Source organism: Lutra lutra, chromosome 1 (genome assembly GCF_902655055.1).
Source record: "Lutra lutra chromosome 1, mLutLut1.2, whole genome shotgun sequence".
NCBI lineage: Eukaryota > Metazoa > Chordata > Mammalia > Carnivora > Mustelidae > Lutra > Lutra lutra.
This window is the reverse complement of record NC_062278.1, coordinates 177,079,633-177,105,789: the sequence shown is the minus strand read 5'-3', so window position 1 is coordinate 177,105,789 and position 26,157 is coordinate 177,079,633. Positions and strand designations below refer to the sequence as shown.

General features: G+C 39.0%; 1 long non-coding RNA gene across 1 annotated transcript in view; it reads right to left on the bottom strand.

Annotated features, from left to right (window-relative positions):
* Positions 1-26,157, bottom strand: part of LOC125088656 (uncharacterized) — a 171,025-nt gene that overhangs the window by 21,234 nt on the left and 123,634 nt on the right. The window contains exons 3-4 of the long non-coding RNA XR_007123750.1: positions 15,737-15,777; positions 9,977-10,104 (exon numbers count right to left, since the gene is read on the bottom strand). This is a non-coding gene — a long non-coding RNA (uncharacterized LOC125088656). The remainder of the gene's footprint in view (positions 1-9,976; positions 10,105-15,736; positions 15,778-26,157) is intronic.

Genomic DNA, 26,157 nt, shown 5'->3' with positions numbered 1-26,157 from the left:
AGAAAAAAAATTATCATTTCCATTTTATTAATGGGGAAACTGAGGTTTAGAGAGTTTAAATAATTCACTCAAGTTCACACAAGTAGTATGTAATGACGCCAGGACTCAGGTCCAGGCAATCTTGGGCTCTTAACATTCAATCTTATGTGTTTTTTTTTTTAAATAATTTTTTATTATGTTATGTTAGTCACCATATAGTACATCATTAGTTTTTGATGTAGTGTTCCATGACTCATTGTTTGCATATAACACCCAGTGCTCCATGCAATACAACCCTCCTTAATACCTATCACCAGGTTCACCCATTGCCTTACCCCTCTCCTTTCTAAAACCCTCAGTTTGATTCCCAGAGTCCATAGATTCTCATGGTTCATCTCCCCCTCTGATAACCACCCCCTTCATTTCCCCTTCCTTCTCCATGTTATTCCTTATGTTCCACAAAAAAGTGAAACCATATGATAATTGTCTTTCTCTGTTTGACTTATTTCACTTAGCATAATCTCCTCCAGTTTCATCCATGTTGATGCAAATGTTGGGTATTCATCTTTTCTGATGGCTAGTAATATTCCGTTGCATATATGGCCACATCTTCTTTATCCATTCTTCTGTTGAAGGGCATCTCAGCTCCTTTCACAGTTTGGCTATTGTGGACATTGCTGTTATGAGCATTGGGGTACATATGACCCTGAGCATTGGGGTACATATGACCCTTCTTTTCACTACATCTGTATCCTTGGGGTAAATACCTAGTAGTGCAATTGCTGGGTCATAGGTAGCTCTATTTTTAACTTTTAGAAGAACCTCCACACTATTTTCCAAAGTGGCTGTACCAACTTGCATTCCCACCAACAGTGTGAGAGGGTTGCCCTTTCTCCTATCCAACATTTGTTTCTTGCCTTGTCAATATTTGCCATTCTAGCTGGTGTAAGGTGGTATCTCAATGTGGTTTTGATTTGAATTTCCCTGATGGCTAATGATGTTGAACATTTTTTCATGTGTCTGTTAGCCATTTGTATGTCTTCTTTGGAGAAGTATCTGTTCATGTCTTCTGCCCATTTTTTAACTTGGTTATTTGTTTTTTGGGTGTTCAATTTGAGTTCTTTAAAGGTCTTGTATACCAGCCCTTTATCTGTAGTGTCATTTACAAGTATCTTCTCCCATTCCATGGGTTGTCTCTTTGTTTTGTTGACTGTTTCCTTTGCTGAGCAGAAGCTTTTTATCTTGATGAAGTCCCAAAAATTCATTATTGCATTTGTTTCCCTTGCTTTTGGAGGCATGTCTTGAAAGAAGATGCTGTGGCCAATGTTGAAAAGCTTATGGCCTATGTTCTCCTCTAGGAGTTTGATGGATTCCTGTCTCACACTGAGATCTTTCATACATTTAGAGTTTACCTTTGTGTACGGTACAAGAGAATAGTCCAGTTTCATTCTTCTGTATATAGCTGTCCAATTTTCCCAGCACCATTTATTGAAAAGACTGTCTTTTTTCCATTGGATATTTTTTTTCCTGCTTTGTCAAAGATAAGTTGACAGAGTTGAGGGTCCATAGCTGGGCTCTCTATTCTGTTCCACTGATCTATGTGTCTGTTTTTGTGCCAGTACCGTGCTGTCTTGGTGATCACAGCTTTGTAATATAGATTGAAATCAGGCAACATGATGCCCCACCTTTGGTTTTCTTTTTCAACATTTCCTTGGCAATTCAGGGTCTTAGCTGGTTCCATACAAATTTTAGGATTGTTTGTTTTAACACTTTGAATAATGCCATAGGTGATTGGGATGGCACTGAAAGTATAGATTGCTCTGGGCAGCATAGACATTTTAACAATGTTAAATGTTAAATGTCTTCTGAACCATGAGCATGGAATGTTTTTCCATCTTTTTGTGCCTTCAATTACTTTCATGAGCATTCTGTAGTTTCCAGAGTATAGATCCTTCATCTCTTTGGTTCAGTTTATTCCATGGTATCTTATGATCTTTGGTGCTATTGTAAATGGAATTAATTCCCTAATTTCTCCTTCTAAAGTTGCATTGTTAGTGCATAGAAAAGCAACTGATTTCTGTGCATTGATTTTGTATCCTGCCACATTACTGAATTGCTGTATGAGTTCTAATAATTTGGGGGTGGAGTCTTTTGGGTTTTTCACATGAAAGTATCATGTCATCTGTGAAGAGAGAGAGTTTGACTTCTTCTTTGCCAATTTGAATACCTTTTATTTCTTTATGTTGTCTGACTGCTATTGCTAGGACTTCCAGTACTATGTTGAGTAATAGTGGTGAGAATGGGTCTCCTTACCATGTTCTTGACCTTAAGGAAAAGGCTCTCAGCTTTTCCCCATTGAGAATGCTATTCAAATACTGTGGGCTCTTCCTGGATGGTTTTTATAAAATTGAAGAATGTTCTCTCTATCCCTCTACTCTAAATAGTTTTATACAGGAAAGGATGCTGCATTTTCTCAAATGCTTTTTCTGCATCAATAGACAGGACCATGTGATTCTTGTCTCTTCTCTTATTTATGTGTTCTATCACGTTGCTTTGTGAATGTTGAACCACCCTTGCATCCCAGGGATAAATCCCACCTGGTCATAAAGGATAATCCTTTTAATGGTTTGCTGGATCCGATGAGCTAGGATCTTGTTGATAATTTTGGCATCCATATTAATCAGGGATATTGATCTGTAATTCTTTTTGATAGGGTCTTTGGGGATCAAGGTAATGCTGACCATGTAGAATGAATTTGGAAGTTTTCCTTCTGTTTCTATTTTTTGAAAAAGCTTCAAGAGAATAGGTATTATTTCTTATTTGAATGCTTGAGAGAACTCCCCAGGGAATCCAGCAGGCTCTGGACTCTTGTTTTTTGGGAGCTTTCTGATCACTGCTTCAATCTCTTTACTGGCTATTGGTCTATTCAGGTTGTCAATTTCTTCCTGTTTCAGTCTTGGTAGTTTATAGGTTTCCAGGAAGGCACCCATTTCTTCTAAGTTGCTTAATTTATTAGCAGGTAGTTGTCGACAATAAGTTCTAAGAACTCTATTTCCTTGGGGTTAGTTGTGATCTCTCCCCTTCATTCATAATTTTATTAATTTAGGTCCTTTCTCTTTTCTTTTGGATAAGTCTGGCCATGGTTTATCAATCTTATTTTTTCTTTCAATGAACTAGCTTCTAGTATCATTGATCTGCTCTACTGTATTTCTGGTTTCTAATTCATTGATCTCTGCTCTAATCTTAATTATTTCTCTTCTAATGTGTGGCTTAGGCTTTACTTGTTGTTCTTTCTTCAGTTCTTTAAGGTGTAAAGTTAATTTGTGTATATGGGATTTTTCTAATTTTTTTTTTTTTTTTGAGTGAGGCTTGGATAGCTATGTATTCCCCCCCAGGACCACCTTTGCAGTATCCCATAGGTTTTGGACCAATGTGTTTTCATTCTCATTGGTTTCCATAAATTGTTTAAGTTCTCTTTTGATTTTCTGGTTGACCCAAACATTCTTAAGCAGGATGTTATTTAGCTTCCAAGTGTTTGAATTTCTTCCAAATGTTTTTCTTGTGATTGAGTTCTGGATTCACAGTATTATGGACTGAGGACATGCAGGGAATAATCTCAGTCTTTTGGTATCAGTTGAAACATGATTTGTGACTCAGTACGTGGTCTATTCAGTAGACCACTCTATTCAGTAGAGTATTCTGTTGCTTTAGGGTAGAATGTTCTGTATATATCTATGAGATCCATCTGGCCCAGTTTCTTGTTTCTTTGTTGATTTTCTGCTTAGATCATCTGTCTATTGCTGAGAGTGGAGTGTTGAGGTCTCCTACTATTAGCTTATTATTATCTTTATTTTGGTTAACAGTTGGCATATGTAGTTGGCTGGACCCATCCTGAGAGCATAGGTATTTACAATTGTTAAACCCTCTTGTTGGATAGATCCTTTTAGCATGATATAGTGTCCTTCTGTATCTCTAACTACAGTCTTTAGCTTAAAATCTAATTTGGTATGAGAATTGCTACCCCAGCTTTCATTTGAGGTCCATTGGAATGAAAAATGCTTCTCCATCCCTTTACTTTCAGCCTGGATATATCTTTAGGTTCAAAATGAGTCTCTTGTAGACAGTATATGAATGGGTCCTGTCTTTTTATCTAGTCTGAAACCCTGTGCCATTTCATTGAATTATTTAGGCCATTCATGTTGAGAGTGATTATTGAAAGAATGATTTTTATTGTCATCATGTTGCCTGTGAAGTCCTTATTTCTAGATTGTCTCTGTAAATTTCTGATCTCTATCACTCTTGGGGTCTTTCTCTTTTTATAGAACCCCCTTAGTATTTCTTGCAGGGCCAGCTTGGTGGTCACATATTCTTTCAGTTTCTGCTGGTCCTGGAATTTCCTTGTCTCTATATCCATTCTGAATGACAGCCTTGCTGGATAAAGTATCCTTGGCTGCATGTTCTTCTCATTTAGTATCCTGAATATGTCTTGCCAGCCCTTTCTGGCTTACCAGCTCTCTGTGGACAGGCCTGATATTATTCTGATGCTCCTCCCTCTCTATGTAATCTCTTCCCTCTCACCACTTTCAAGATTGTTTCCTTGAGTCTAAGATTTGCAAATTGTACTATTATATGTCGTGACATTGGTCTGTTCTCATTATTCTTGGAAGGGGTCCTCTCTGCCTCTTGGACTGAACAATTGTTTCCTTCCCCACATTAGGGAAGTTCTCAGCTATGATTTGCTCAAATACATCTTCTAGACCTTCCTCTCTCTCCACCTCCTCAGGGTCCCAAACATTGTGATATTGGAATGTTTCATCAAGTCACTAATCTCTCTCTGTTTGATTCCTTGGGTTTTAATTTGTTTTTACCATGCTACCTCGAGTTCCTTCTTTTCTATGATCTTATCCTCTATCTCACTAATTCATTTTTCTGCCTCATTTACCCAGGCAGATTATCCAGTTTAGATTGCATTTCATTCATTGCATTTTTAAGTTCAGCCTATTGGATATCATTTCTGCCCTTAGATATTCTATATTGTCATTAATATTTTTCTCAAGGCAATATCTAGGCTTGAGAAAAATATTAATGAAATTGACATCTTGGTTATATCCATATCCATTAGTTCTGTGGCAGAGGCCACAGTCTCTGAATCTTTCCTTTATTGGGGATTCCTCCTCTTAGTCATTCTGTTGAGGGGTGGTTGAGGGAATGTACAGAGTCCAAATTATTGAGCACAACCCAAGCAAGATGCAGTTGCTTTACAGGGACCTTAGGGTTGTCAGCCTCTTTTCTTCCAGCCTACCTTCTGGGGGAGAGGCCTGCCATGTTGTTACTCAGGCAACCCTATTTGGGCACAGTTGCCCTTCCCCCTGCCAGGAGTGGGGTGGGCTCAGTGAAAACTGGTTTTCTGAGGCTTTTGTTCTCTGGCAGCTTTCCCTGATGGCTTTCCACATCTCTTCTGAGAGTCAGAGCAGAAGTGGCCATATCCAAAGCTCTGTCTCAGAACAGCAAGTTTGCAGTCTGCTCTTCAATGAGCTCTCCAGGCCATAGTGCCTCTGCCTCTGTCTGTGCTGCTAAAAACCACAGTGTCCTGGGCTGTGCATCCCCCAGCAACACTCCCAGCCCTTGCTTACAGGTCCAGGCACGTCTTTGCCCTTTGTGCTTCTAAAACAGCAAGCCACCCCAAGTTGGCATGTGCACCCCTACATCTCCAAGTTTCAGTTGGGGGGCTGCCCTAAAGTCCTTTCCCTGCCTCTACTGGTCTACGAGTCTGTGCCCAGGCCCCAGAGTGGGAGGCTTTTGCACTCTGGTGGAGCAGGATTCCAAAGCCTCCCTCCTTCTTCCTTTTATCTTCCAGTACCTGCCCGCAGAATCATGGCTCCCCACTTCATATCTTGAGACCAACCCACCATAGATATTCTATTTGTAAAGATCCACATATATCTTCTTACATCTCAGGATGATTTCATGGGTGTTCAGAATGGTCTGGTAGATATCCAGCTCAATTCAGGGGACTGGTTGAAATAGGGTCCCCTATTTCTCTGCCATCTTTTCTCACCACCTCAATCTTAGGTTCTTAATGCATTTGAGTCTCTAAATGATAACAAATTTCTAATTTTTCCAATCTACTACTCTGGCAAACTCTCAGAGTTCTGTTCCTTTGACTAGAACCATTATCCTTAGCCAAGTAGGATATTGCAGTTTTAATTTTTCCATATCCTAGGTTTTCAAACATGTTTTATTTTTCCCATAACCTAGGTTTTCAATGTCACAGTCAAAAGTGGTTATTTGAAAGACCCAACATAAGTCTTAGCATATGGGCCTAATTAGAACAAAGAGGGAATGCACTAACACTATTGACACACTTGAAAATTGTTTCCTCTACTGAAGGAAATGGACTAAGTTGAGAGTATGTATTGCAAAAGCAGAGCAATGCTGTGTATTTACCAATACTTGGGGAAACTGAAGTTCAAACCCAAGACCAGACATTAAATATAATTATGGAAGGCACCAGTGCTGTCAAGTCCTTCCAAGGCCTAACAGCTGAATTAGCAATAAATTCTGACAGCTCCATCTATCAGATCTATTCAGCCAATCCGATGGCAACATCATGTTTCTTTACAGGTCCAAAGAATATACACTTGCAGAAGGAAAGAAAAAAAAATCAACTTGATTAAATTTGGTTTTGAATAATTGGTTCATTGAAATTCTTGGGCTGAAGAAAAATGGCATTTCTAATTTATAGAAATCACTATTTGAAATATAGTTATGGCTGCTCAGAGAACCCGTGGAACTAAGTAAATTTAAGTCAGCACATTTAAGAAAGCCATTAAGAGTTACCTAATGACAGCCCCTCCAATTATCACTCCAATAGAGCTGATGTGGAAACCTGCCAAAAGCTGGGCTCCTCCACCAACTACAGATGTGGCTGGCTTAATATTTGGGAGCCCCGACAGGATAGATCAAGCCCTCTCATGCCCACCCAGCAAGCCAGGAACCTGAAAAGACTTATGAAAGAAAATACCACATTTTGGATAGCAAACAGGGAGGAGTTTTTAAAAATGCATTGACATCCCCAAAGCTGCTGTGGAAGGATTCTTTCACAGATGCAAACTGCTTGTTTGCAGATATCCCCACTAACCTATGTGGGGTTGGCCTCCTGTTAAGTTACCCCAGCACCTTAAAGAGCCAGGGAAGAGCTACTCCAGATTCATCTGGTCACTAAGCAAGTTGGAACATTATTTCATATGATATCTGAGTGAGAAGGGAGAGTTCACACCTCTCCTCCAGCCCTGTTCATATTAATGTGGGTTTAGACTTTCTTATATCTCCTAATTGTGACACAAAAATGCAGGTAGGCAGTATGGGAATGAAAACATCTTTAGGTCACTTGGCTAACCAAGGCCTCTGCAGATGAGTCAGGAGGTCAGCAGAGTCCCCAAATGAAAGGAATAAGCTTTTCTGTTTTTCTGTTTTGCATGGACCAGTAAACCATAGATAACTGGTAGAGAAAGGATATATGATAGGGGAGAAATATTTCCCTTATTTTTTAAATAGCATAGAATTTAGCTGAAATAAACATAAACTCCTACTTTTTGGTTAATGCAATTGTATTTGATAGACAGGAATCAGGGTTGGGCATGGGGAAACCTGACTTATCTGCTGTTTGTGAGAAAAAAGTCTGTAGATATTGATCATAGGGAACCAAGAATATGCGTATTATCAACCATGCTCTTGCAGACCTGTGCCAGGTTCATATACATGTACGGTACAGGACAAGGAGAGCTGAGTCTCACTACAGGCCACTTTGGTCATACTAAGTCTAGCACATTATATTCATGTCTGAACTCCACATTTTAAGAGGCAAGTTCTAGAATGCAGGCAGAGAATAAATGACAAGATTAAACACTTGGAACTCAACATACTAACATCAGCAATAGCAATAGCTAACTCATTCTACAAAGGAAGACACAGCTTTGGAGAGAAACTTTTCCAAGGTCATATAACCAATATCTGATAATGCAGAATTCAAATTTGCGCTGATATGATCCATGCTTTACTGCATAATGTGTATTTGTCTCTTAGCCACACCAAGAGTGGCTTTATTACTGGGTTGAAATTTGCCTTTTTTTTTTACAGAATAAAAACCATGTATTGCATGGAGCACTGAATGTGGTACATAAACAATGAATTTTGGAACCCTGCAAAAAAATAAAATTTTAAGAAACCATATATATTCATGGTATAATATGATGATTTGATATAAATATACAGAGTCAAATGATTACTATTATCAATCTAATTAACATATTACATGAGAGCAGCACATTTTTGACCTGTACAAGCCTGTGAACATCCTGCTATTGCCTTTACCAACTTCAGAATACCAATGAAATCTGGGGACATGTATTGCAGTGATGAGAAAACTTTAACTCCTGTCTTGTGATACAATGTAGCCCATTTATGAGGAGTAATTGTGAGGAGTAATGGTTTGTAAGAAATGAAGCCAAACTGAAAGATGGCCTCCTGTAGCATTTTAGCAAGCATGGAAATAACATCTGTGGTCTTATCAGACAAAGACTCACAGTCAAACAGGCCTCCAGTTACCACTGTTAGGAATACTCACTGGACACAAACTAGAATATGGTCAGAATTGGGATACATAGGCAGTTTTCCCTAGCAATGCTGTGACAGACACAGAAATTCACCCTCTTGCTGCAAGGAGAGAGGTTAGCAGACAGCCTCCAGCTGTCAGGTTCTCCAGGGCCTGCCTCCGCTCCAGTGAGCTAGCTCACTGAGGTCATGCTTTCCCAGGGTGCCCTGCATCCAGAGGCTAAGCAAGGTGAAGTTATAAAGGAGCAGGACATTCTGCAAGACGATGCTTACTCCAGCACTTCCCTCCAGGTCCAGCCACAGCTTTGTTGGCCATCACAGTTTGACTTCTTCCTCTTCCCAATTTTGTTTGTTCCTTTCCCCCAAAAGCATTGATCTCCAATAAATATCTTGCACCTCAATCTCCATTTCAGCATCTTCTGAAGATCCCAACCAGCAACAACTACCTCTTTTTGTTCTGTGACTTTTGTCCTCTTAATTATACCATCTTTTAGCCCATCATCCCAAAATAAGATGGTATAATTGGCTGAACAGTATTACAAGATGGCTTAATTAGTTGGAAGTTTGTGGTCCAACTTTCACTTTTTGTCCAAAGCATGAATTAGTAGAGCGAGCACATGCTTTGGAGACAGAAAGCTCTGGGTTCAAATTCCCTGGCACTAACTAGCTAAGTGGGTTTGAGCATGGTATTGAATCTGAGCCTCAGTTTTCTTCTTTATTAAGTAGTGATATCACCATCTACCTAATAAGGTCATTGCAAGAATTAAATGTAATCACATATGCAAAGCACTTAATACAATGCCTGGTACACAGTAGTTATCTAGTAGTTGGTTATATATTGGTTTCTTTGACACTGGACATATACTTTCTTTGTACTCTCATTTACTTTGTTCCAGGTATTTACTTCTTATTTCTCCCATGAGAATAGCAAGGACTATGTTTTGTTTACTTCAGCTGAATCTTTTATAAGGTAACAAAGTTGGATTGAAATATATCAAAGGTGCCCACTCTATAGTGGGCAACTGAAACTGGGTTCTTGGTGTCTCACAGTTACAATGCCAGGTGTAACACTTCACTGCATATACAGATGTATAAACACTCGAAAGTAGATTTTGCCTTCTCGTAAGCACTGCAAGACCAAATACATAATGGTTAATTACATGTAGTAGACATTGTGGTTGGCCCTCTAATGTCCATTCTACCCCAGATAACCAGTCCAATCCAATCAGCCCACTCAAGTCCCCCAGGACTCAGGAGGCCCACGAATGGACACAGGTCTTCACTTGGCCCAAACAGATTGCAGAAAAGAAATCATATTGTTGCTTAAGAGGCTTTCTTCTCTCTCCCAATGGATGTAAAAAGGAAGCATGATGCTTTAATTTACATGTAGCTGCCAGGAGAAACCGCTCCATGGGGAATCACTAAGCAGAGACTGAAAGTTCCTGGGCTCCTCATGCCATTGTTGAGTTGCTGAATCACTGAAATGCAAAGCCTGTCCTTCATCTTATCTTCCTGTTATACGAGAGAATAAATGTCCTTATTGTTTAAGCCATTTGAGTCTGGGCTTTTATTATCTTGAATCTACAGCGGGGGGAGGCAAATATTCAGTATACAACTGTACCTACCCAGGGTGTCTTTTATGCTTTGGGCTATATTAGAACTACTGTATTTTTAGCAGAAAGGAGCCATCTACTCTGATTGAGCTCTTCATTCACGCATTAGAAATTTGGGGCCCACAAAAGCTGAGAGAGTTGCCTGAAAAAACAGAACTCATAAGTAACATAGCAGGAACTAGACCTTAAACTTTTTGACACCCAGCATCCAAGCATTAATCCATGCATTCAACTGCATTTATGGAATTTACTATGTGCCAAGCTTTGTATTCTTGCTTCAGCATCATACTAATTCCCAACACATATCATGGAAATTAACTCTTACAATATTTGCAGTTTGAGGCAAAGGACAATACTACATGCTTCACAAGGCCCTATTACGGGAGAACCGTTTGTAGAATGCTACAGATACTATTTATGCTCAGAAAATAAGAGTGACCTAAAGAAGAGATGAAAGAAATGTCCAGCTGATGGGAAAGATTTATTAGATTTAAAAGAAATTCCACTGAACTCAAAGGAGAGAGATATTTAACAGGCTTACCTATGCTTATTGACTTTTTCTTCCTAAAAAAACTATAAAATGTATTCCTATAAAAATCATGTAAAAAATGAAACTGAAGGGAAATAAATGTACTTTTATTCAAGGTATATATACTGGAGCTCAAGTCAGGAGTGCCACGGTATATAAACTGAGCTAAAGAGTGTTCATCACCAAAAGGGATTTAGGAGGGGAGAAGAAAACAGCTACCATTTTTCAACAATGACATCAGCAAATGTTCATATAGAGTGTGTCAGCTTTGTTAACATAAGCACAGCATTTTGAAAGCTGATGTTCCTCAGTGGCATAGGAGCAGCTAAACCCACTGTGACTTCAACTCTACCAGAAATACCTCAGTGACCTTGAGCAGGGCAGTCTCTACAAAGAGATGAGCATGTGAGAGCCACACTGGATAGCACTGTCCAGAGTGGATCAGTCACAATGCTTGCCACATGCACAGCCCCTTCTGAGAGAAATAGTACCTTGAGTAGAGAGGACCAGCTTCTGTACATAGGACTCTGGCCTCACTCTAGCCACAACTTTTTGAACTGGACCCAAGAGCAGCCAACTCCTAGACTAGCCATTGATCCATGGAGGTGGCTGAACATGAAAATCTCTGCCCAACAGAGATGCTGAAGATTGCAACTCTTGGGTTTGTATGGGGAGTAAGGAGTTGTAAGCAACACCATAATGGTGACTTCATGAAGACATCAAGGCCTTTAAGGAGATGTACCTTGGGACTAGTAGAAGGAAAGCTTCTAAGGCAAGTAAGGGGCTTACACCTCACTCATGGATCTCCTGCCTTAGAATCACCTCTGGGCCTTGTGAAAAATGCAGACTCCTACTATCTACCCAGAACCACCAGATCAGCCTCCTGGCAACAGAGTCCCAGATCCTACCTATACTTCAACAAGGTGATTATCGTGCACCTTGTTTAAAACTAAAGTTTTTAAAAAAATATTGATCTAATTCAGACCGTGTATCTTACTGATGAAGAAATTGAGGCATAGAGAGGTCACAAAGACAAAACAAGACTCACTTTATTTATTTACTTTTTCTACTGGAGATGTGGCCTCTAACTAATGGCTTCATTCATGGTGTCTGAGCATCTACATTCTGCTTGCAGTGTACTTCTTATATTTACATTTTGCATTCATTATTCAGCAAATACTTAATGAGTGTCCCTTATAGATCAAATTTCTTTTTAGATTCCAGACAAACAGAAAAGAATAGAATCCCAAGGGGAACCTGGGTGGCTTAGTCAGGTGACACCTGACTCTTTTTTTGTTGTTGTTTTTGGTTTTTTGGCACCTGACTCTTGATTTCAGTTCAGGTCACGATCTCACAGTTCTCAGATTGAGCCCTGGATGAGGCTCTGTGCTCAGTGGGAAGTCTACATGAGATCTTCTCTCTCCCTCTCCTCCTCCACCCCCATGCTCTCTGTCTCTCAAATAAATAACCTGGGTGGCTTGGTCAGTTAAGCAACTGACTTCAGCTCAGGTCATGATCTCAGGGTCCTTCGGATCAAGCCCTGTGTCAGGCTCCCTGCTTAGCAGGAAGTCTGCTTCTCCTTCTGCCTCTGTCCCTTCCTCCACTGTGCTGTCTGTTTCTCTCATATAAATAAATAAAATCTTTAAAAATAATTAAATTAAATTAAATTAAATAAACAAATAAAACCTTAAAAAAAAAGAAATAGAATCCCCAAATCTGTAATCAAGGAGCAATGTGTGAGCAATGTGTTGAGCAAATGAAATTATAAACAAGATGTCTTTCCAAACATTTGAATCTCCCTTCTTTCTAAATATCCAAGTGCTTATTTTATGATGAATGATCATTACATGATTAATAACAGTCATAAACAAACAGAACCATAGTTTTCAAGACTCCCACTCCCCAAATAAGGTTTATCCAAGTCAAAAAGTAAATCTTGCTTGGGATCTCATCTAGAAATAGGTAGAAAGAAGCCTTTTACAGTAAGACCTTAGCTAAGGCAGCCAGATTTCAAACTGCTCACCCAGATCTAAGACCATCTAAAGTTCTAACAGTGATGGTCATTAAACATCTAATAACCACCCATGCAAAAAGAAGACCATTAGCTGTGCAAACTGGCTTGCAGCCAACAAAGGCAATCTGAGCACACTGTGCCTGTTGCTTTCATTTAAAATGTGTTTATCTCTTTTATTGCCTAAAGACCATCATGAAATGTTGCCAGCCAGTACAAAAGGGTCAGCATTTTTATTAAAATGTAGTACATAAAGAGATCCCTCCAAAAAAAGAAGAAGATAAAAGAAAAATACCTCCCACGGAGGCAAAGAAGAGGTCACAGATTAAGTGAGGTAAGAGGGAGAGAACATGGGAGAGGCAGGCATACAGGGCCAAGAACTGGAGGAGAAACTAGTGGTGACTCAAATGGGAGATTCTGAACACAACAGTGCTATGAAATGGTCATTCAAAAAGATACAAAATATGCTGCCATTAGTTCATGGATGGCTTGAAGGTGAGGGGGAACAGGAAGAGAGGGCAGGGAATAGCTTCGGCCGGACCTTCCAACCTCCACTTACTGACACAGAATAGGTGGCACAGCAAGAAGAGTGCAGAGAAGAAAAGAAAGGGAAGGAAAGTGTTAGAAGGAAAAATGTAGCTTAGTCCGTCCCATAATTTCAGAGAAATCTTAGAGAATTTAAGCTGCCAAAGCAATAAACAATAATAATATCTGTAATCTTTAAATACAGCATTTTACAACTTACAAAGTGTTTAAGAACCACTTTTCCCCAACATGGCCTCCCCACTCCATTTCTCCTTATTTACTGCCTGCAATCATTGGAGGCTGATACCTCTTAATGTGAATGGAATGGCCAGCACCTTGGTTCTCACCTACCATCTCCATACCTTTTGTTTCCCACTAGCAGAGGCCATAGAAGAGATGTAAGAGCTGAGGAAAGAAGGCAAGTCCTCACTACATACAGTTTTGCAGAATAAAGTAGGAAAGCGTCCCTTTCCCCACCACATGCTCAGCAGATAGTGACACCAGAACAAATATTCCCAGGAAGTGTGGGTTGTGGGTTGTGGGATAAAGCACTCAGCATGGGGACGCCTGGGTGGCTCAGTTGGTTAAGCAGCTGCCTTCGGCTCAGGTCATGATCCCAGCGTCCTGGGATCGAGTCCCACATCGGGCTCCTTGCTTGGCAGCGAGCCTGCTTCTCCCTTTGCCTCTGCCTGCCACTCTGTCTGCCTGTGCTCACTCTCGCTTCTCTCTCTATGACAAATAAATAAATAAAATCTTGAAAAAAAAAAAAAAAAAAAAAAAAGCACTCAGCATGATTGACAAAAACAGTACATAGGAAGTAAACCTATGTATATGTGTGTGGGGGGTGGGGAAATCCCTCCGTGTGATGTCATAAATACGAAAGTCACCGTCAACAAAGACCCAAAGAACAAAAGAAATCAAAATGAAAGTCAGGCTGCTCAAGATCAGTGAACTATAAAATCCAAACATTTAAATGTTTAAAGATATAATGTAATTCCCCTTTCAATATACTTTGCCTTTGCCGAGAACATCACAGACTTCCTTAATAATGACTGAACAGTTTGCTTGCAAACAGAGTCCCACAGTCTGTACTAAGATGGATGTTACTAACGGATGTCACATTTTCCTCACATATAGAAACTTGCAACGCATTAGCCTCCTGTCACCATTAAAATGATAAATAGCCATTCTATAATAAATTTTATTTTTTATAATTGTCAAAAATTCCATGCCTGCTACTGAGATGCTTTCTTCCTGTTTTCCCACTTAATTCTATTTTAAGTGATGCTATTAATGATATTTCTCTACTTGAAATAATTAGATAATCTAAAACTGAGAATAAGCACTTTCCTTTCCTCATTGTTTTTCCCTCTTCTTTATCTCTAACAGCCCCAGGAGATCACAAACATTTGTCCTTAGGGCAACATCAGCAGTTAATGATTCATGTTCAAAGGCTCAAAGTTGTCTAATTAACAAAAAGCAATGCTTTATAGAAGGCATTTTGCTTTCAAGTCAATAGCACACAGTGTATATATATATATATGTATATACACACATACACACACACAAATACTGGATTGCATGCAAGTCTCCAAGCTTGTGGTATGCTACTAATTCAAAACTTTCCAGCTTCATTTTATCTGACCCAAACTTCAAGTCATTAAAAATGCACCACTTTAATTAGTTTCATTCTGATTTACTGGTGCCTTTACAGCGCAGTTCGCACATCACATCCTCCTATAATATGCTCATAAATATCACTTTTCAGTTATTATTAAAATATGCATTTGATTAATGAAAATAATATTAGCATATTTTCCATGAAAGGTATTCTTAATAGTATCCCTCGTCAACAAAATCAAAATCTTTTAAATAGTCCAATCATCCTCTTAATGTCACTGGTGCCATAGGCTAAGTATTTCCTTAATAGCAGACATTTGGTAAAACTTGTGGTACTTCATTACCATGACATCAAGAATTTTTGTAAAGAGGTTGACCTTTAAATGATAAATATTGACATTTCTAAAAATACTAGTAGCTCTGAAATCAGCAACAATCCAAACACAACAGAAAAAAATTTTAATAGATTCATCATGGTCTTAGATTTCAAACCAAAGTTAATTCCGAGGAATTAAGTGCTTGTTCTTCCACAGTGCCTTAGTACTCTTCATGTCCTGTTACTATAACTGCTCACTTTCTTGTATGGGTCCACACTAGCATCAGAGATGGTATCCTTGTACCTTCACAACGGTTACAGCATTATGGTTAAGAGCATATACTTTCAACTGAAAGCTGTCTTGGTTTGAATTTAGTCTTCATGCTTTCTACTTTATGTAACTTAGATGAGTTACTTTAATTCTAAGCAGTTTTCCTATCTGATAGATGAGCATGAGAGCACTGATTCTCTCGTAAAGCTGATGGAAAGAATAAAGGAGGTATATTTAGAGTAGCTTGGTTAATACTCACCAAACATTAGTTATGTTATTGGCACTCCTAGGATCCACAACCTGGAAATGAGAATATAGTAATTCATGATTTTTAAAAGAATTAATTAATAAATTAGTAAGACAAGTACTAGTATTCTTATTTATAGATGAGTTAAACCTCCTTTGGCAAAGTAAAAGAACATGCCCAGTGCCAGTCAGCTAGTAAATGGCAGAACTGGTTTTCAAACTTTGGTCCATTTATATCCAAACTGTAGCAGAAGACTTGCTGTCTCCTAGAGAGATCTCTGAGCTTGCTATTGGTTAAGACAAATCCCAAGCTTCAAAACTGAACCAAGTAGACTTTTTTTTTCCTTCTAAAGAATGACTAAAAAATTATCAGGCAGAAATGTCACGGGCCTCTTTCCCAAATTGCTGCTAATTCATCTGCTAAGGAGCAATAGCTGTGAAATTGGGACTTTGTTCCCAAATACTCTCCCAAACACAGAAAAATGGGGGACAGATGATATTCTGACAGCTAACTTTCCCACATAACTCTCTGCCACTCTCAATCTTTGTCAAAATCGGTTTCTCATAATTAAGAATCATGATTCTCAGAGGAAACAGCAGCAACTCAATAGCTCAAAACCTGCTGAAAATTCTACTGCATATTGAAGTGCCCACACACTAGAGCCTTCTGACTTATTTCTCCAATCCCAAAGGCTTTGCTTTGTGAAGCGAGCGAGAAAACCATCTATACAAGAGCACTTGAAGTAGGTGTTCTCATTCCTCAGTGATAATTACTTGAGTTACTACCTTATACCAGTGCTATGAAAAAAAGAATATTTTATGAGAAGGAAATGAGTTCATTTCTTAAATCTAGGTAGGTGAAATCTTTCATATTTGTTCATCTAGTAGAAGTTATTACTAAGATTGATGTACAACACATACGTTGCACAGAAGATCCAGTTTTCACTCTGAAAGCCCTGCTACTTTACCACCCTAATAGATATGTAACTTTTCTTCACTGGTCTCAGAATTGAGAATACAACTAATATGTAAGAGTTTTCACTTGATTGTACTTGATCTATCTACATTTAAAGACTGCATTCTCAAAGCATATGCTTGTAAGACTTATCTTTTCCTTTAATACCTCATAGTCATCAAAGGCAATTGGGTTTCATTCTCCCAGAATTAAAAGAGATGATATAATTTAAAATATTAAAGAATCAGGCATTAAAAAGTTGCCTGAAAAATATGGTGGGTGTGGTTCATGTATGCAGTCATTAATAAGTAAGTATTAAGCTGCTCTGACATGCAGGAAGCACGTCCTAGAGATAATAAGATCTTAGTCCTAAACTCCTCTTTGTCCTAATTTCTATAACAATGTAACAATGTCTCTAAGACATTTGGGGATTAAAAACTAATTCTAGACCAATCTATTTGTTTTTGTTGAAGGCAACAAGGGAAGATTCCTAAATATTCAAGTTTCACAAAATATAATTCTCAGGTACCCTGATCTTAGAAGTCATTGGGAATTGAGAATAGAACCAAAGTTTAGAAAGAAAAACTACCAACTTTTTTAAAAAAGATTTTATTTATTTATTTGAGAGAGAATGAGTGAGAGAGAGCATGAAAGAGGAGAAGGTCAGAAGGAGAAGCAGACTCCCCAAAGAGCTGCGAGCCCGATGCGGGACTCGATCCTGGAAGTCCAGGATCATGACCTGAGCCGAAGGCAGTTGCCCAACCAACTGAGGCACCCAGGCGCCCACTACCAACTTTTTAATATCTGTACTCCCTCTATGCCTTTCCTCCTGTTAGTAAGAAAGTGCCCTTATCCCTAAAAAACAAATACTTCTTACAGACTAGACTTTTCTCTGCAATAATGTGTCTCTCTCTTGCATTATTTTCAATAGCATTAACATGCTTTATCGTCCATGAAAAAAATGTGTATGTATGTAGGATTGGGGGGCTGCACTGCAATATTCCTTCCAAGTATTCACTACCTCTTCTTTAGAATGTCATGTATACGCACTTATTCTTTACCATATGAGGTACATACAGTGCCTTCTGGAAAACTATACTTGTCTACCTCATTGTCACTGTGCTTAACCATGTATCTTGTTTTGGCCAATGGAATGTGAACAAACATCAAATATGGCAAGTGCCAGCTGAAGATTTGAGACATGGATTAGTATAGTTCTATCTCTTGCTCCCTCCTTCTTCCATCAAAAGAGCATGTCCCATGTTGGGAGAGCTCTGTCAGCTTGTGTCCAGAAATCAGAAGACCCATGGTGTAGGGTGATAGCTGACCTCTAGCTACTGAATTAATGTAATCAAGTTCTGTTATGATTTTATTTGGTTTTTGTCATTGCAGTATAATCTCATTCACCTCTATCCATCCATATATCTCTGCTCAGCTTTTTAGCAAAATTCTTGGAAAAAAAACTGTATACGAATACATTTCTACTTCTTCACCTTCCATTTTCCTCTCAGTCCTCTACAATCAGGTTTTCCACTCCACCTCTCAATTACACTGAAATCAAACTTAGCAAGGTGTTTTCCTTATTTTCAACTCATATGATTATTTCTCTATGCTTGTCTGGCTTGACCTCTCAGCAGCATTCAGCCTGGTTGTCTACTCCCTCCTTTTTGAAATATTCCCACCTCCTTATTTCTCCTGACTTGCCTTCCATCTCACTGGCCATTCCTTTTCAATCACTTTTGCTACTTCTCTCTCCTCTTTCTAATCACTGAAATGTGAAAAGTTATCCTTGGTCTTCTTTTCTATTTATACATTCTCCCAAATGAACTCATTTGCACCTTGGTTTTAAATATAATCTATATGACAATGACAATGATCTTCTAGTTCTAACCTCTCAGTTTAGCTCAAAATTCACCTATCCAACTATTTAACTGACATCCTCATCTGTCTATCTAGAGGCATTTCAATCTGAACTTGGCCAAAAGACTCTTGGTTTTTTCTACCCTGTAGATTTTTCCTTCCCACCATTTTCCCTATTTTGGCAAGTGGCATGACTGTTACAGGATGAATTTTTTCCCACCAAAATTCACATGTTGAAATGCTAACTGCCATCTAATGACAATAAGAGGTGGGCCCTTTGTAAGGTGATTAGGTCATGAGAGTGGAGCCCCCATAAATGAGATCAGGGCTGTTATAGGAAGAGACTCAAGAGTTTATTTCCTCTCCCTCCCTCTGCCATGTGAAGATACAAGGAAAAGACATCCATCTGAACACCAAGAAATGTCTTCACAAGACACTAGCTCTGATGGTGCTTTGATCTTGGATTTCTGAGACTCCAGAATTGTGAAAAATAAGTACATATCTTTTAAGCTATCCAGTCTATGGTATTTTTGTTATGGCAGCCCTAAGTGACTATCACTATGCGCATAGTTTATTAAGCAAAAAACTGAGATTGGGGGCCACCTGAGTGGTTCAGTGGTTTAAAGCCTCTGCCTTCGGCTCAGGTCATGGTCTCAGGGTCCTGGGATCGAGACCCACATCGTGCTGGCAGGGAGCCTGCTTCCCCCTCTCTCTGCCTGCCTCTCTGCCTACTTGTGATCTCTGTCTGTCAAATAAATAAATAAAATCTTAAAACAACAACAACAACAACAACTGAGATTGAGATGATATGTCTCCAAGTGAGAGGGTACTGAAGACTGCCACTAAACCACCAGAAGCTAGGCAAGAAGCATGGAACAAATTCTTTCTAAGAGCCCTCAGAAGGAACTAACCCTGGTGACATTTTCTTCATGGACTTCCAGCCTCCAGAATGATGAGACAATAAATCTCTATTCTTTAAGCCACTCAGTTTGTAGTATTTCATTATAGCAGTCCTAGCAAATTAATGCAAGTCTCCAACCTGCCAAGTTTTTGGAAGATTCAGCCTTTACCATTAGATGCATTTTCTCTGCTCCAGCCCTCCACTCGAGAAATCTTTTTATGGTCCCAATGTGAAGGCCAAGCCAAGACAAAGAGCTGACTCTGGGAAACTGAGTCTAGGTAAAAGTGGGTAAAAGGTCATCCTCTCACCAGCTTACCTACAGAGCCCACAGTTTGGACACACCACCAAACCCTTCTGAGATCCTACTACATTGTACACAACTTTTTTTTTTTTTAAGATTTTATTTATTTGACAGACAGAGATCACAAGCAGGCAGAGAGGCAGGCAGAGAGAGAGAGAGGAGGAAGCAGGCTCCCTGCAGAGCAGAGAGCCCGATATGGGGCTCGATCCCAGGACCCTGGGACCATGACCCAAGCCGAAGGCAGAGGCTTTAACCCACTGAGCCACCCAGGCACCCCACATTGTACACAACTAAACTTAGGTTGTGGTCTCTGAAAAACTTGGATCCACCATCCTCCACCTCATTCTCATTCTCGGGAAGTTTACATCTCTCTCTTGCTTCTGCCACCTCTTCCTCAAAAGTAATAACAGAAGCTAAGTGAGAAGACTGCCTTCAACCAACTTCTTCTGTGTTAGGCCTAGGAAAGACAAAAGACTTGGATGAGCTCACAACTAGAATCCAACCATCTCAAAATCAGAATACAAACCTAGCTATGCAGGAAATCCTTTAAAGGATTCAACAAGCCGCAAAGCAGAAAGAATTCAAGTTGTTTCTGAATACCCTATCATTTCTTCTGTCTCCTCCTATACTTTCTTCCTCCTTTACCACCTCAACTTTGACCTTTTAGCAAATAGTATACAATTATAAGAGGTCAAATAGCATGCTCTACATTAGTAAGTTCCTTCAGCTGTTTTTATTCTCTGCTCACAGAAATGCCCTACTTACTATACACTGCAAAGCTCTTCTGTTTCAGGAAATAAATCTGGTTGCTGCCTGATGGTACATCCATTACAATGCTGTTGTTCCTGAGAATAAAGATGCTCCAGTGTAATTACATAAGAGCTGGGTAGTCTTCTACTGAAAAAGAAATACACAGCCCACTGTTTCTCCATTAATAAAAGAAATTTTTCTTAATAAAATGATTTTGTGCGGATGCTGCAAGTTGGGACCTTATCATACTCATCAGTAATCTTCTGAATGATTCTAGGTATCATTTCCCTTCCTCATGTAGGTACTTGGCATTTGGTGTTATAAAAGAAGTTAAGACATACGTATTGTTGCTTTCATGCAGAAAATAAATCTTTCAGGTAGGAATTAATGTGTATTTAGTAGTTTTACCTATAGATGTATTATAACTACCAAGAGGCAGGTAGTCTGTTGTATTTTATGGTTCCTCTTTCTAGTTCTAATAAGGAGCCAAGTAATACCTATAAAGCATATGCTGCATTATTTCACTTAAAGGGAATTATTAATCAATATATAAGGAAGGGAAGATTACTGGAAACTTGCCTGTTTTCCCACACCAACTTTTCATAGTGGGCATTAGTAATCTCAATGTCCCAGCCTGTAGGAGTGAACTGCCAAAAATCTAAATATTATTCTTACTGTTCAGAAATAAAAGGAGGAATACATTTTGTTGATTCTATAATAGGGAGAACTGAAAAGCTGCAGCATTTTTAAATTTAAGTGGTCCACATATTAGACCCAAACTGTTATAGCATTTTTAAGAATTTCAAAATCCATCATCCTCAGAGTTAAGATGAATTTCCAAATGCCCTTGATTTGAGACTGATCACATAACACTAGAAAGTTTGGGAGTCATGGGTCCAAAGAAGAATTTAAAAGCCTTTTAATAAAAAATCAAGAATTATAAAAGTTGTTTTTTTTATCATCAAATCATCTCTAAAGTATAAAGAGCACACAGTACAATGATGAATTTCGAGAGTCAACTAAAAATATATGCTTAGATGTTTTGCTCTTCTTTATGGTTAAAGTTTTATACTTAACAAACCAATTAGAATACAAGAAGATTAGTAAGATTTTCTAACAACATCATGAATGTTAATAACAAGCATGGGTCTCAGTGCAGACTTTTCTCATTGAAATAATGATTTCAGTTATTTCAGATTGTTTTCTGTGTTCAATACAGCCCATGTGCTGCACAGCAATGATCCATAACCATGTTTTTTCTTTTCATGTGTCTGGATATGAGTCCATTTTCAAAGTGATATTGATGAGATCTATGAGGCATCACTGCTTTGGGAAAATGTTGCAAGCTCTATTGATGTCAACACTGGCTGCCATCTTTGAAATGACACAGCATTGAGCAGTAATAACATAACTGTTGGTGTAATTGTGAAAGAATTAGACTGCCTGATGACTCCCTTCAACTTTCAAATTAATACCCTGCAGACAGCAGAACTCTATGATCTTCTGTATTAGGGAGACACAGTGTTACCCAGAGGACAAAACTGTCTTATAAAACTTCATAATCTTTCTTCCCTTGACTATTTCTGCCTGACCCTCACTCCTAGGATATTTGACACCCCATAATGAAGGTATTATTGTCCTCATTTTATTGGCATATAAATTGAGTCTCAGAGCTGTCATTTAACTTCCTGTGACCATTTATAAGTGACAGAGCCAGGATTAGAACTTAGGTCTGTCTTTCAATAAAAGCCATTCATTTTAGACTATTCTAAGCCTCCTACTCTATTTCGTGTCACTTCATGCAATGTTGCAGATGAGGTGGCAATAAGTAGGACAGGTAAAATTTGTAAAGAAGCACATTTCATGGCCCTCCAGATTCTCTAAGCCCAGATACACACCTCCTCTCATCAAATCCACTCTAAGAAAAAATATATCTGCTGTTTAAATATTACCATTAATTTCCATTAATAATCCAGATTTTAGAGCTGCAAAGGATGGCAGAAATCATTGTTTCTGAACTCACTCATTTTAGAGATGTGGAGAGCAAACCAGGGAAAGGTTAAGTGACCTCCCTGATTTCACAGTTAATTATCTTCAGAACAGAGGCAAAAGTTCTACCTGCTGACTCCCAACTCAGGACTCTATCCACTATAACTCCTCAAAGGTGTTTTCCAATAGAGTTTTTCTTTACTTAGAAAAGGAATGGATCTGACCTCAAAGGAATTTCACACATTAAGGACTAAGCGGAGAAAGCATATCGAAAGACAGAAACTCTGCATAAATCCCTTAAACAACATTCATAGGTGGCTCCTAACCCTCCTGTGTTTAAGACCAGCCCTGCAGAGGGAACCCTCGGGGAGCATGGAGGAATCTGTCTCACATGACAATAGTATGCAGGAATGTCCTCTTTGTCACACCCTCCACACTCCTTCTGCTTCCTTTTTAAAACAGCAAGCATCTCTCCCCTCTCTTTTTTTCCCAACAGGGATCAACACAATCATTGTATTAAGGCTCCACTGGAAGTCACCACTATGTGAAAACAACAACAACAATACAATTTTAAATTGATCGTTTCTAGTTGCTGAAGGAAAAACAGACTTTTCCTTCCTGATTGTGTTCATTATCATAGATTCCAATTTGTCTCAAATTACAAGGAAAAGTAGATTGAAATATATGGCTGGATCCCCAGGTGTAACATTTCATTTTTTTAAATCAATGTGAAATTGAAGCCATTTTTTCATTAAGTATTTTTGGCTCCAGCCCTAAAGTACTAAGTCTATTATGCTGTGTTTAGTCATCCAGAGAGTTGATCATATTCAGCCTATACTTGTTTTTACTCTCAATCTCTATGTCCTACATAAACATGAGGCTCTAAATATCTGTGATTTTGAGAGTTGCTGGCCTGTCAAAATAGCCGTGTGTAGTCTGCTCAGGGCTGGGTATTTCTGGTTGTTTTTCTGGGTCTGTATCTACAAGGACCAATCAAGGAGAAGGGTGAGACAAGTCATCTGGATACTCCAGGGCAGGGGCTGGTGGGTGGTCGTGGGAGGAGGAGAGAACGGGGACTATGGAGAAAAATTAAGAATGGTGTTTAGAAAAGAGGGGAAAACCACGAGGGCCTGATTCTTCATATTGGCCAGCCTTATCACTCTCATTTCATATGTAATTATTCAGCTTCTGAAGCAGTTACATGAAAGTCAGAGCGAGAAGGAACCTGATAATTCAGACCTAAAATAAACTAAGAAGCTAATTCAACCTCTTTGTTTTATAAATGACACATCTAAGGCCTAGAGAAAGGAAATGATTAGGCCTATATCATAACTTACCTCACAGAGCTAAGATTCAGAGACATAAGTTCTAACTCCCAGTTCTATTCTTTATAACACTGATGTCTTAGTTTAGTTTCTCCCAAAAGCAGAGTCTGAGAAAAGGACTGGATACAGGTGGCTTATTCTGGAAAAAAAAAAAATCAGAAAAGGAAAAAAAAAAAGCAATAAGGCAGGGAAAGAGGGAAAAGGAAGATACAGGATTGTTCTTGTTACTTCTATGGGTTCCTAGAACCCAATCCCACTGGAAATCCTCTGGAATTACAGAAAGTGTGTCTAAGAAATGTGCTTCTACAAGATGGAAGGCCAGGACACTTACATACTCATCCCTGCAGAAGCTTGACCTCAGAGGAACGAACTACTCAGAATTTCCAGGTTGCCTATTCTGTGCTAGGCAAACCCTAGTTGAGACAAAGCCCAGCAACTGACAAGCAGAGAAACACAGCAGGATGCTTGAGTTGAACCACTTTAAGCAACTTTCCATCACAGCTGTAGCTGAAATCAGGCAGAACAAGAGGTTCTGTCATAAGCCACCACAAGGTCTACCACAAATGGTTTTAATATATGTTGCCTCGAGCTTTATGATTGTTCTGCAAAAAGTCTCCAGGAGTAGCTGAGGGAGGCCTGGGAAAAGCCACATGGTAAGATTTGAAACCTTCTATCTCTGCTCCACTCAGAGAAGATCTATAGTTATTTATTTTACCTGTTAGGGGCACTGCATGAGATTATCATTTGGAAGAAGTGGGAGTTTACTTGTGTATTAGTCAAGATCCTTTACTTCTAAGTGCATAAACTAAATCAAACTAGCTTAAGAAAAAAAAAGTTCATATAATTGAAAAGCCAAGAGCTAATATGAAGCTTTAGGCACAGTTGGATTCAGAGTTTAAACAAAGTTGTCTGGGCTCTGTCTTATGTATGTATCCATCTCATACTGTCTTACTCCATAGGAAATTTTTTCTGCTAAGTAAATGACAACGACTAACAACAGCTCCCGGTCTACATCACACACTCTTAGCAACACCACCAGGAAAAGAGAGCTTCCACCTTCTAGGGTTCATATAATCATAGAGAAGGAATCAAATATCCTGCTTCATCTGATCCTCCCATGGACAAATCACCATTGCCTAGGACAGTTACTCTAAAATTTTAGTATGCATGAAAATCACCCAGATTTGTCAAAAAACACTCATAGTACCCTATCACCAGAGTTTCTAATTTAGTGGATTTGGAATAAGTCCAAAAAATATGCATTTTTAACAAGCATATAACAAGATGCTTATACTGCTGGTCCAGGGACTATACCTTGTGTGCCACTGTCTGAAGAAATGAGGTACTCATAGTTAAATCAAGTCATTGAACCAGTACAGATTACAAGAAGGTAGGGTCAGGGGAAAAACATATTCTGCCCCTTGATGGCAGAAGGGGCAAAGAACCTGTGGCCACCTTTAATATACTATAGGGAACATGATGAAGAGGACTAACATAAGGGTAATTGTATCTTAGAAGGGAAGTGGAAAGAGAATAAAGAACCAGTGTAAAGAGATGATGACTGAGAATTTTCCAGAAGTAATGGAGGGCATTAATCCATAAATTCAAAAAGTGCTATAAACTCCCAGAAAGATAAACATAAAGAAAATCCCACCTAGGCACATCACAGTAAAACTGCAAATAAAAGAGAAAAAAACAAACAAAATCTTAAGTTGTTAAAAGAAATATTATCTTTAGAGAAACAAAAATAACACTGAAAAGTGACTTCTCAAAATAAGTGTTAAGATCCAAGAAAAAAAAACAGGATGAATGACACATTTGGAATTCTAAAGTAAAAGAATGTATAACCTCAAAATCTATCCAGAACAAAAAATCCTTCAAAAATGAAAGCAAATTAGGGGCACCTGGGTGACCCAGTCAGTTAAGCATCTGCCTTTGGCTCATGTCATGATCCTAGGGCTCTGGGGTCAAGCCCCACATCGGGCTCCCTGTTCGTGGGAAGCCTGCTTCTCCATCTCCTCCTCGTTCATGCTCTCTTGCTATCCCTCTCTTTCAAATAAATAAATAAAATCTTTTTAAAAAAATGAAAGGAGGGGCGCCTGGGTGGCTCAGTGGGTTAAGCCGCTGCCTTCGGCTCAGGTCATGATCCCAGGGTCCTGGGATCGAGTCCCTCATTGGGCTCTCTGCTCGGTAGGGAGCCTGCTTCCCTCTCTCTCTCTCTGCCTGCCTGCCTCTCTGTCTACTTGTGATCTCTCTCTGTCAAATAAATAAATAAGGGGGGAGGAGTCAAGATGGCGGAGAAGTAGCAGGCTGAGACTACTTCGGGTAGCGGGAGATCAGCTAAATAGCTTAT